Raw genomic sequence first — 12378 nt, 5'->3', positions numbered from 1 at the left:
ACGACGAGAAGAAAAATGTAAAAAAATTGATCGGTGCAGTTTCAACGGCAATTGGTAATATTAATAAAAAATAAATGAATATTGATTCTTGATGTGAAGAACGGTTTAAAATTGGCAATATGGCGTCGTAACGAATGATCAGCTGATCGTGACGAGTGAATTTCGCAAACATCAAAGTGCAGTAAAGTCTCCCGCAGTCCGCTGACATTTCATTTCGTCCCCACGAGTGAATACGGAATAAAAAAACAGTCCGAACCCCGAATCTTAAAATTAAATACAACTCTTCAAGTCTGATTCAGCTTCGCAGTTTCCGCTACCGATCGGTATTCCAGCTCCCTGTAAAACTCGGTACGGAGCATAGACCATGCAAACACGAGAGAAATGGGAATGGGATAAAAAAAAAAAAATTAAAACAAGCGTTCAAGTGCCCGGTTATGTAACGCGAGCTTCGAGTTGTCCGCTGCGCGTCTTGTCAGAGATTTGTGTATTGTATCCATGGGTGGCAGCGATGGAGGGAGGATCGGGAGAAAGAAAGACCGCACACGCTGATGGTTGATATATCCATGGGATATATATCACGTACCCTCCGTATCGGCCCCGGCGCGGCTTCCAACGTGCGTAATGCTGATTGAATTATTGGTTTGGTGATACCGATAGTAAAGGTTGTATCACGCGACCCGTACGAAAATACGAAGCGGGGGGAGGAAGGTGGGAAGGAATTTCCCATACACGCGTAACGTTGACGTCCACCAGCCGCTTCTACAGGAATTTATCATACAAATTCACGCGTGTCTATACATTACATCTCCACGACCCACGCGGTAACGCAATATATGCACGAGTGCTGCGCAACGCGTTTATACGCTGTATGAGAAATGTGGCGAAGGGCTTACATTTATGCGCATGCATATGTATGTGCGTTTATTGTACGCATGGTACACGCGTATATGTACGACTAATGGTCGCGGTCGATTGTGAATGAATCTCGTCCGTATATTGCCTGTAACGACAAGACGTTGCACGCTTTACTCAAATATCCGTCATACGTAACGTGCGCGTGAGCACAACCAGCATTGCTCGACTGACGCTTCTCGTTGTCGAATCTCCTTCGGACAATTATCATACAATGTAGAATCATCGTGCGGAAAGGGTGCCTCGTCAGCCTTTGTGTCATATTTACTACATTGTATGGCGAATCATGGTCACAGTCGTATTTCATAGGATGATAAGAAACCGCTGTATACCAAGGATATCGCGACTTTGAATCATAAGGTCAAAGTGATCAACTTTTCGAAAAGTTTTGATGACGAAAACACGAGCTATAACACGAGCGATGACGAACCGTGCGACCGATATTATATTTTGAAGCGTAGTTACCGCGGCTCACGATGACGAATCAATTGTTATAAACGCTCTGTGATTGTGACTGAGTAATGCAATCGGTAATTGATTGCACGAACCGAGCTAATTCCCGTCGTATGTCTATAGGATAAATTTTACTCTAGGGTGCGGTGCGATGGAATTTTTTTCCAACCCCCACCGTAGTGAGATCCACGTTTTTTCACGAGTTCTACACGCGTACGCGCATCATGTTTCGATTGTACAATTTGACACACGCACAGCTGACGAATGTCTTGTACACTCTTATTAATTGGTACATTGTCAGAAGCGTTCGACGAATATTTTACCTTATATCTTTAATAAAAGTATCACCTTCGCGAAATACACTCGAAAACGATCAGCGTTCTTTGAACGCACGTGAGTTTTCAGGCAGAGACCAAATTATTCCGATCTGATCGGAAACTGTAAATTAAACGCCGATCACAACACGTCGAAATGAATATAGCCACAACAGCTGTAGCCGACTTACTATTCGTTGTATATCACGTAGGCACGATGTAAAAATACGCTTAAGCCAAAGTGCCAAGTGCGTAGAGGACCACAACGTTATGGATATATGCGGTGATGCCCCGAGCAGCTCTGTACAATAATTGATGATACGCAATTTACCGAATGTTTTTCTGAATCTGATTTCTATTTCTTGAAACACTTTTGTGCCGATAATCTGGTTGTCCGCAAAAAATTAGGAAAATTCGCAGCGTTTGAATAAGAGAATTGAATTTTTAATTCATTAAAGTAATTGCGTTTCGCAAAATTTTGTTAAATTTGCCCGCTGCAATTTGACCGAGTCCCAAACGCTAGGAAATCAAAGTAAGTCGACGATTACCGTCGTACTCGATTCCAACATCTTTGTTGTTCGAAAAGTCTATAACGTCGTATAAACGTAGCCGGAAAAAAACGTTACACGTTTCTAAAAAATCACAAGCACAGAAATTTGGTAAACAGAAAATTAATCACTCCTCGTATTTTTCGCAGAGGTCTCAATATTTTTTGGCGCCAATTATTTATCGAAGATAAAGTCTCGACTGGATCCGAAGAAAAATAATAAAAATTATTTATAGTTTCCTAAATCTTGTGCAACGCCTGCGAGTTGTGACAATTCCCTGAAAATCATATTCAACCCGCAGCTGAACGTCTCCCAATCTATTTCCGAGAAAAGGAAACGTTAAAGAGAGTCGGGCAAATCGCACGGGATTCGCGGAATAATTCGCTTAAGTATATTACAATATCGAAATAATTAGAAGGGGAAACATCCGGCTGCGGCATAATTACTAGCTGATTGCTTCACTTCCCGTCAACCCCGAGAAAAATAATCCTTCTTTTACATACTCGGCTGCCGCTGCGTTTCTTCGTTCGAGAAAATATTCCGCGTTACATGCATCGAAACAATATTTCGACTGGTAATTATAACATTACATTGCTATAGTAGTATACGTAAAACAATTATCCTTTTCTTTTCTTTCGTTCTTACCGATCACTTCTGTATACAGATTACTTATCATACTCACACTGTTAATTAAAATGATTTCCGACGCGAATTCAATGCAGTATTGGGCGAAAAAGTGTGATCAAAATGAATATCGGAACTTGCGAAACATTGTTATTAATGCGTAATGCCTGGATGTTTTTCAATATGAATTCTCTCCACCACTCAGAACTAATTCAATCCAGTCATTCCGCGTTCACAACTCGTCAACCGAATGAATGTTGATTGAACCCTATTAATAGCTGAGCCCTGATCGTCGAGTTTAAAAATGTGCCGAAGCCTATAATCTAATGTATATTGAATTCAAGAATCGCAGTTTTATCCGTTTTTCATCCGTGCAAACGTTGAAGATTAAATCTGCGAAAGAGACAAACATAATATTGTTTCAAATTGTAATAACAACACGTAACGGCAAGTTGAAATTCTTGGCCATCCCTTCGACCGTCTTTCGGACCAGTGAGCCTTGACATGCCTGGCAAGTAATTTCACGAGCGATTAATTTCGCTTCAACGCGACTTTAATTCTTCGGCCAACCGATCGGTACGTAACAATAATGCACGTTGCGCGTGCGAAATTACCGTGCAACAAATTAACTACGCCGCTTCTGACTCGTATATCCGCAGACTTCTTGGGTTCAGTTCCTCGACCGCAAATCCTGCAACAACTGCAGCCTGCACAGGTGTTCACAACCGAACCACAGCGGGTTGTTCTCTGTTGCAGTCGCTGCAGCCACGGGTGTCAATTTTCACGATCAGCTCGATTGTATCGCGGAATTTTGCAACTCCTACAATCCGCTTGCGATTGTACGCAGATTGAGAGTAGGCAGCAGCTGCTTTGTGCAAGTACGCAGTTGCGATGCAACTTGAATCGAAGCGCGTAGTTTTATCCTCATTTCAATTTCCCATGCGATTGATATTCTTTGTATGTTACATTCGTGTGACGTAACATTGCACAACATCGCGGCGCCGATCCCCTTTCATGTATATCAGCGTGCGTTGATAAAAAAAATCCGTGCAAAAGTTTCTCGATATACTTGCGTAAAATATTTCCTTACTTGCGTATTCGTTGGATGATTGATGTGACTTTTTTTAATGCGCGAAACTCATCAGCAATAATTTCTAGCTTACTATCATCAATCTATGCATATATCTGTTTTTATTTTCGTATAATGAAATTCTCTGAAATTACGACGCAAGTGTAGCGGAACTTTTGAAAGTTTCAACGTCGTCAGAGATTTGTACAAAAGTGGTTGGAGTTGCTTATTTCGAATAATAAATGCATCGCCGACGTTTATGACGAAAGTAAATTGATGACAGAATATTATGTCGCTGATAACGTTGTCCTTAAAATATTAAAAAATACAACAAGAGCAGCCCGTTCAACTTTTTACCGAAATTAATTCACGGTACCGTGACGAAATATTTCATTCTCAAGTTCCTCAGAGTTAATTGTACGATCATACGCGAGCGCAACCCGACGTAATTAAGACGCTAGCATCCCTCGAATAACAGTGAAAAATAAACTTGTCGTTTATACCACGATAATCGTTATTCGTTAACGTACATGTATAACTAAGCAAGTATTGTATGGTCGACATTTACATGCTTGTGTTTTACGCGCAACATTATATGCGCAGTAGCAGCGTATCATCAGCGGCAGAAGCCACAACGAAGGATGCGCTATACATGCGTTATACATACAACGTACGTGCGTAACTTGTACATACGTGCAAACTATCTACGTATCACCGTTTAAAAAAGTTGTAAACAGATTCCACGCTGGTTTAGATTATTATTGACGTTTGATTGGACCGATGCAGAGAGGCTCGCACAAATTGTTACGACGCGGCAGTTACGCGGCAACGTGTATGTTCTACACGTATGTTATATTATTATTGCTCATGCGACGTAGTAACCTCTTAAAATCATCTCTTATTGGGGCAAATCCCGGCAAAATTACCCACGGACTTCCCACGTATCGAACGCCTCGTCATCGGTTTATTACGTGACGGTTGTAACGAACGGTAAAAATTTTTTCCGGCGAGAAACGGGGATTTACAAGAGTAAAAATTTTGTCTCGTTTTTGTTTCATTCAATGCAAATCGCACGCCGACGCAGCGAAGCAAAATTATCGACAGCAAATCGTTGCCGTTGGATTGGAAATTTGAAAATCGTCTTGCGGTGGGTACGAACGGACTTTCAACGTTCCTGCGGCACGTTTCGCGATCGGGACGAATCTTGACGAACGGTTTCTCAAAGCCTGGCACGTATTCGTCCTTTTTGAGTTTCGGACGCGAATCGAGTGAAATCGACGCGGACGCAACGGTGTATATTTATACTTAAGGCTGCGAGCCGAGGGTTTGATGTATCCGCAATTGCCGCTCATAGGTTTAGAGAAACGACATTTCAGACGCGGTTACATCAGCCGCGTGCCTATTTCAATTCGACATAGACATGGTTGTACGATCGGAGACAGAGGCAGCTGGGTCTGCGGAGGTTTGAGGCGCAGCCAAGAACGACTAGCACATTGTCCATTGGGTATAAACGCGGCTTGACTTGTCCAGGGTCAACCAAAAAGAAGTGTGTAATGAAGGGAGAGAAGGAGAGGGAGGTTGGAAGGAAAAAAATCACCGGACTGAAAAAAAGATAACCAACGTGGGAGGAAAAAGAAGAAAAGATATATGAAATACGAACGAACGAACATCGTGGAGCGAGAAATGAGATTTTCGAGCAGCTGCAGCTTCGTCATGTCGTCCAACCTCAAGATTTATAGAATATTATTTGGTCTACGGTTGTAAAAGAATCATTTCGAGACAATTTCGGTTGTCAAGGTTGGTATATTGGTTATAAACCACAGGGACCAGATCTTTCCTTTGCGTTGTTTTTCTTTCGTCTGTATACATCTGTTTTTTCCTTCTCCTTTTTCCATCCCTTTTAAAATTTACGAACTGTTTTCAAATACATGTTAACTTCACTGTTTGAACTGTTTCTATATGGTGACAAAGACGACGATACCAAAATCTGAGAATCTTGGCTGATATCTTCAATCGAGGAAAATTAAATGATCGGTGATGTTTCAAGGAAAGATAATGTCGGCATTTGGAACGTTGAACTTTGAAAATTCGCGACTTTTCACGAAATCGTAGTTCTCGCGATTCGGGGTGGGTTCGGTTCATAGACAACCATCGGGTATATACTATATATTACGATGGCTTGTCTACTACTCTGACATGCTGACAATGAGCGACGTCTTGAACGAACAATCATTCATCCAAATCGGTTCAATGGCACCGTTTGTGCGCAGCGGTATCTACAAACACTGCATAGAGAAGGAATTCTTGCGGTTGTCTTTAAAAAATAAAAGTGGTTTCTTATTCCTTAATCAATGAACCGTCATTCGATGCAACAAATACTCGTCAAATCATCGAACAAAACCCGATTTATTCGAATTGACAAAACATTTTTCTTCCGCCATGTTTGGCAGGCTCAGCAAATTATTACGCGAAGATACGGTGATTGTAATATGTTTGAACTAATGTATCTACGTTTACGTTGCAAATTATCATTGCACGCGGCATGTTGTCTGATATATTTATACGTTGAATAATTCAAACTGTATTAAATGTTGTTACATATAAATGTCCGATTGAGAAAAGTCGTTATCGTCCGTGTTACCGACTTTAGGAAAAATCTATGGTCACAGTGTGTTTATTTATCGATATAAGAATATAATGGCGCGGCGGAGTCATTGAAAATTGAGGCCAACACGCGTTGTGACGATATTACCACGCACTTCGCAATATACATATAACTTAAGTTATACATGTAGTTTCGTGGAATATCGTACATCTTGGATACCTACACGTGGATGTCTACCGAAGCTAGCGTTATCTAGGAAGAATTGACAAGTTTCCAACAGCTGCAGCCGTTCCCACACACTTAGTTTTAGTATCGTATATACTTTATACGTACGTATGTACAATACGTACATTAAGGTGGCTCGTTATTTAACTTTTCTTTTTTTCGAGATGCTACCTGAAAAATTTCTGACGAATATCGAGAAAAAAAAAAATACCCTCGTAGAATCTGGAGGAGGTAGGCAAATATCGAGAGGTCGCTACCAATTGTTGAGATATTTTTTATTTTTTTTATGCGTACACCTCACGGATTCGTACATATATTAGCTTGTTGTTGTTGTTTTTTTTTTTTTTTGTCCCGTGGTCCAATTGATCGTTCATTGATCAACATCAAACCGCGCCTAACAATTCCGCAGTTGGCCGTTCTCGTCTTTTATCCGAAAGGTTAATCGTCTCGGAGAAATTTGAATAAGAAGTTTTGATACCGAAAGAGAAGCATCGCATCGCCTTGATGTCCCTATTTCGTTTTCAGTACTGATTTTTATGAACAATGATTAATTGGACCACGATACGAAAGGCATAAACTAACACATGTATTTAAAAGTGTACACGTAAAAATAAATAAAAAATATCTCAACAATTGGTGACGATCTTTAAATGTTTTCCTACCTCGTCCAGGTTTTGCATCAATTTATTTATTTTTGTTTTTTTTTGTTCGATATTTGTCGCCAAATTTTCTAGCAGCACCTTAAACAAAAAAGAGTTGAAAATTGAGCCACCCTAACGTGTTTATATTGTATACATATACACACCGTAATGTAAATGACGTAACGCGAGGCAGGACGATAAATTGATGAAATAAGAATAAATAAAGTAACCGTGGTTTTTCCCGGTTCGAAATAATCTTCGTAATTTAATAACCTGTCTAGAATTATAATCGCGGGGTGTGAGGATGAAGAGCGTAGGTTGCACGTACGTACCTTGGTCCGCGGATCAGCTCGAAGCGGTTCCTATCTATAGACCCGATGCATCGTGGTTTACTAGAGCGGTAGGTTTAAGCCCGCAAAACGAAGGAGCGTGATATAAAGTAACGATACGACGACATGTGCCGGTGTGGCTGTAAGAAGGGATCGAGACGAGGCCGGGCGGAGAGGAAGAAGGCTCTGAAATCTCGAACGATTTGTGCGTCTAGACGCGTCTCTCTCTCTCCGGCGCTTTCCAAAATGTTGATTCACCAGCGGCAACCGATTTAGCCTATACGCTTCGGATATATACTTAAAAAATACTTTGTCTTCGAGACGTTCAAGGCGACGGGAAAACTCCGTCGCGCTGCTTACGCTCCTCCGGAAAAGACGGTAATTTTTTTTTTTTTTTTGTTTTTTTCTTTTTTCAAACCAATTCACCGACGGCGGACGAAACGTCGTTCCGACTAAAGAGTCGTTCGATCCTACCGTCAGACCTTGTCCGCCCCTTTTTACCGCCCCGAAGAACATCGGAAGTCAAACGAGAAACGGCGCCTCCCGCCTCGGGCGATAATCGTGACAATTATTTCTGTCAATGTCTGGCCTTCTTTCTCGTCCGGTTTCAACGAGTGTTAATCAGTAATAATTGAACTTAAATTAAACCGTCCCTCGGCTGTATCACCGAGGAAGGGAAACCGAAGAGCAGAAACTTGTTCTGCGTTCGATTATTTGAAAATACCAATCTATTAATCCTGAGATAGACGCGAAGCTTCCAATATGAAAATTACAACAATTACCAACCAATTACAATCACTGAGATAGTTCCACCGATCGCTTATCGTTCGAAATACGAACGTGATGGACGAGCGCTGTAATACGATACGCCAATCGAGTCTTCTTCGGTTCCTCCTCGATGCCAGCAATTATTGCTGGGGGGTAATCGATGAAGCTCTCCGGTTCATTCTCTGCCTTACGCGTACACCTAGCTGCAAATCGAAGTTAAAGGGTGAAGCAAGACGCTGGTTTTGTCTACTTAATTTATCATTTTCAATCCGGTCGACCATCGGACGCGAAATGCCGCCGTTCCGTCGCGTCGTCTCCGTCCTTAACCCGTGTTAATAGCACGATACGAGATGGGGTAACAAATCGGCACCAATTACACGCTTAGATTACCTTTCAACTTGATTAATCTGATAATAAGATCCCTAGCTGTACGTTGTAATGTGACTAGAGACACGTATGAACGACGTGGCTGTATAACCGGTGAACGAGTATTTATGGCGAAGGAATAAAACCCTCGATCGAGTGCCACCCCCTTATTTTAACGACAAGTTGCACCGACGTATGGGAAGGAAATTCGTTTTTCGACGCGATAAATGTAGCGTACCAAAACTCCTTTCCGCCAATCGAAAAGCTGGCGTTTTTTTCAAAATTGACCAACCGTCAAATTAATTCGTCTTAAAAAAAAAAAAAAAAATAACGTTACCCAGTTATCACGTTGTACTGGAAGTTTTATTCCAGTTACTCCTTTGCGTTTTCCCGATGTAAATTTTAGCAAAGACAGAAATTTTCATTGCAAATTAAGACAAATGCACGACACGATTTACTTCCCTCCGCGGAGTTTGTAAATTTGCAATCTGATTTCGCAAATGGACGACTATTTTTCATTGCAAATGTGCGTTCGTGATTAGGAATGTTTTTCAACGAGAAACACGAAGCGGTCTTGCGATCTAGATCAATCGTCCTGTAAGTTTTTCCTCGGTGTTTCCTCTTCGTCTCGCCGTCGAGAGGGGGGGGGGGGGTTAATCGCAATCGCTGAAATGGGTGAAAAGGTGTCTCTATCTCGCATCTTCCTCGTTACGCGGCTCATTTCGCAGATGCCGACATCCAACGTGTCGGTTCCCATAACTTGAGGACGGTTTTAGTCGAGACGAGAGACGCGGGTGAAAGGTATAACGTCGTTGGGGCGCCGGCGCTCGGTATCCGTCTGTGTAAATACGCGTAAATTCGCCTCGCGATACTTAGTGGATCCGGCCGCATCAAACGATCCGCCGTTGTATTTTATTTGAGTCGAGTACCTAGATCCTCCGGAGACCGAACCCCCCGACATTTGATCTTCTTTCGCTTTTCCCCTAATATTTTTATTTCAATAATCACGGCGCCGTCTCGCTCCAGACCCCGAATTTGCAATCACGTCGCGCCGATTTCAATCTCGAAATTCACCGCTTCTGTAATTTTTCGCTTGATAAATTTATGGGTCATTTTTAATGAAATAATGAAAATCCAATACGTATAATGAGGATTTTTAATTAGACGGCTTATTGCGCGACGCCTCGAGAAACGAAAATGATTGTTTCTGACTTTATCGAAGAGGGGAGAAATTTTTTTTCGGTTTTTTTTTCCCAAACGTCGATATTTAAAATTGAAATATCTTTGCCAAAATACTAGTCGTGTAAATTTTTTTTTTTTTTTTTGTTATACAAGCATTAAGAACTCTTCTTTGAAGAATATATATATAGCTGGATAACGATTCGAATCAATCCTAACTCTCAACTTGGTACTTTTCAAGCTTTTAGTTTCCTTTCCTATTCTTTCCTGCGCTACAACGGCCGTCGACAAACTTGACGTAGTCGTGGATATTCCGCAAGGAAGAGAAATGAAAATTGAGACGTAATAAAAGAGTTGCCGATCCAGCCAGCGTCTCGGTCGCTTTGGTTTCCAGCCAAGACTCGATACGCAAACCGAACCACCTGGTGCACGGAGGTTCCAACGACCGTTGCACAATCTGGCAAGCCGACCGGGCCTCCGTGACGGATAGCCGGACTCCGCGGTCTGATCGGTGACGAGAAAATCCGCGCTCGGAACCCGGGGAACGTCGTCTAGCACCTGCGTGCACCGTTCCGTCGCGACGGAAATAATCGGCGTCGCGCTGTCTGGGAATCAACGATCCGACGGCTAACGCCCCTTACCTCCGTTATTCCCTCGCCGTTGACGAGTGATCACTGCCCGACGATGGTCCTTCTCTTTTATCGCCATTCGTTATCGCGTCAATCACGCACGGAGGGAGAACGCAACGGTTTCCCGTTTCGACGTTGCCGCGTAAAGAGATCCGCGATCTCAGTTTTGGAAGAAACGTTTTAAGGACGATTCGAAATTGAAAACATCGCCGAGGGGGATTTTTATTCTATTTGTTTGCGATTCCGTTTTTAACGTTGTCTTTTTTTTTTTTTTTTTTTGTTGCAGTCTTTTCGATTACAACCGAAACGATTTACACCGGAAACCTGTCTTCTTCGATTTTTAAGACAGATACGCATCGAATTGCTAAGAATTTAAGGCCCTGATCCGAACGGATTTTTCTTCCGATCCGTTCAGCGAGTTCGAATTCATTGAAAATCTGTGATGTATCGTACAGTCGTGCAGAAGTGGATTTTGTGGTTTATTTCTCAGCTACTTTCACGTACGTCATACCTATGGATGCACTGGTGATTTTCTAACGTTACAGGATCTCATCGTTTGCGACAAACGACGCGTATCTTAACTCACGCAGGTGAGATTAGGCGGAAAATTCTGAATAACAGATTTGGTAAAGTGAAAATAAGCGTGAACGGAGACGGCAAGCGCGGAGAGACGAGAAATTATCAGAGATTTATATACCTGCAGGGGGACGCAGAGCGACGAGGCCAAGATCTCGGGATCGTCGTCGTCGTCGTCGTCGTCGTCGCGGTTAAGACTGAAATAGCGAGACGTGATGCAATTTGAACGATCTTTGTTTCGCCTCGTTTCACCGCGGAATATCACGTGCAGGCGTGAGTTAATTTCGTTGCGAATCCTCTCGGGCGGCTATCTCTCTCGATCGGGGAAGTAAGGGCGATGAAAAATATCGAAATTCCAAATAGACCGCGTGAAATCCGATCGTTCGCCGTTTACTCGGGGTGTGTTTCGGACGTTCGCGCTCCTGGAATCGACCGGGTCGCTTCGGTTCGGGAACCAGAAACTCCGGGCACAACCGTCATCTCCGTTCAAACGAGGGCGCACGGACGACCGACTGCCAATCGACTCTTCTGCCAACACAACCCCCTCCCCCACCCCCGCGGCGACGCTAATAATATTTTTCAAACGTGATTCACCCGGGGCCAAAAGCTAGACCGGATCAGCTGATCGTCTGTATTCCGCGCCGTTTGGCACGAAGGCATTGTTACTACGATTGTACGTGCCCACGTCCACGTTTTATTTACCTCGCCCTTTTAAGCCCTGCGACCGCAGGGTAAAAGGGCCTCGAAGAATCCTGAAAACCTTTCCAAATCTGTTTCTAATATCGCGTACGTGCCGTTCGAAACGCTTAAGCCTCGAGGAAAACGTCTTCGGGTCACGAAATCGCCGAGGATCGAGGGCTGCTCACGATCCTCGTCCCGTTCCGAGAGACCGACGATGATTGCAAGGTCCATTGTGACAGATTCTATATTCAACTTTCGGACAAGTTTCGTCACGACTTCCTCTCGGATTCGTGCGAGTTACAAACCGCGTGGAGAAGCGATTTTCCAACCCTGGATCGGAACGAAGTTGGAATGCGAATTCTAGCGAGCCGAAGTGACCATGGAATTTTCCGGCTCTGAGCGTTCCAGGTAACCTTTCGAGGGTGAAAAAAGCGAAACTACACCCGAGGGATATTTTAA

Source organism: Neodiprion fabricii, chromosome 2 (genome assembly GCF_021155785.1).
Source record: "Neodiprion fabricii isolate iyNeoFabr1 chromosome 2, iyNeoFabr1.1, whole genome shotgun sequence".
Classification (NCBI taxonomy): Eukaryota; Metazoa; Arthropoda; class Insecta; order Hymenoptera; family Diprionidae; genus Neodiprion; species Neodiprion fabricii.
Note: the sequence above shows the minus strand (reverse complement) of the source record.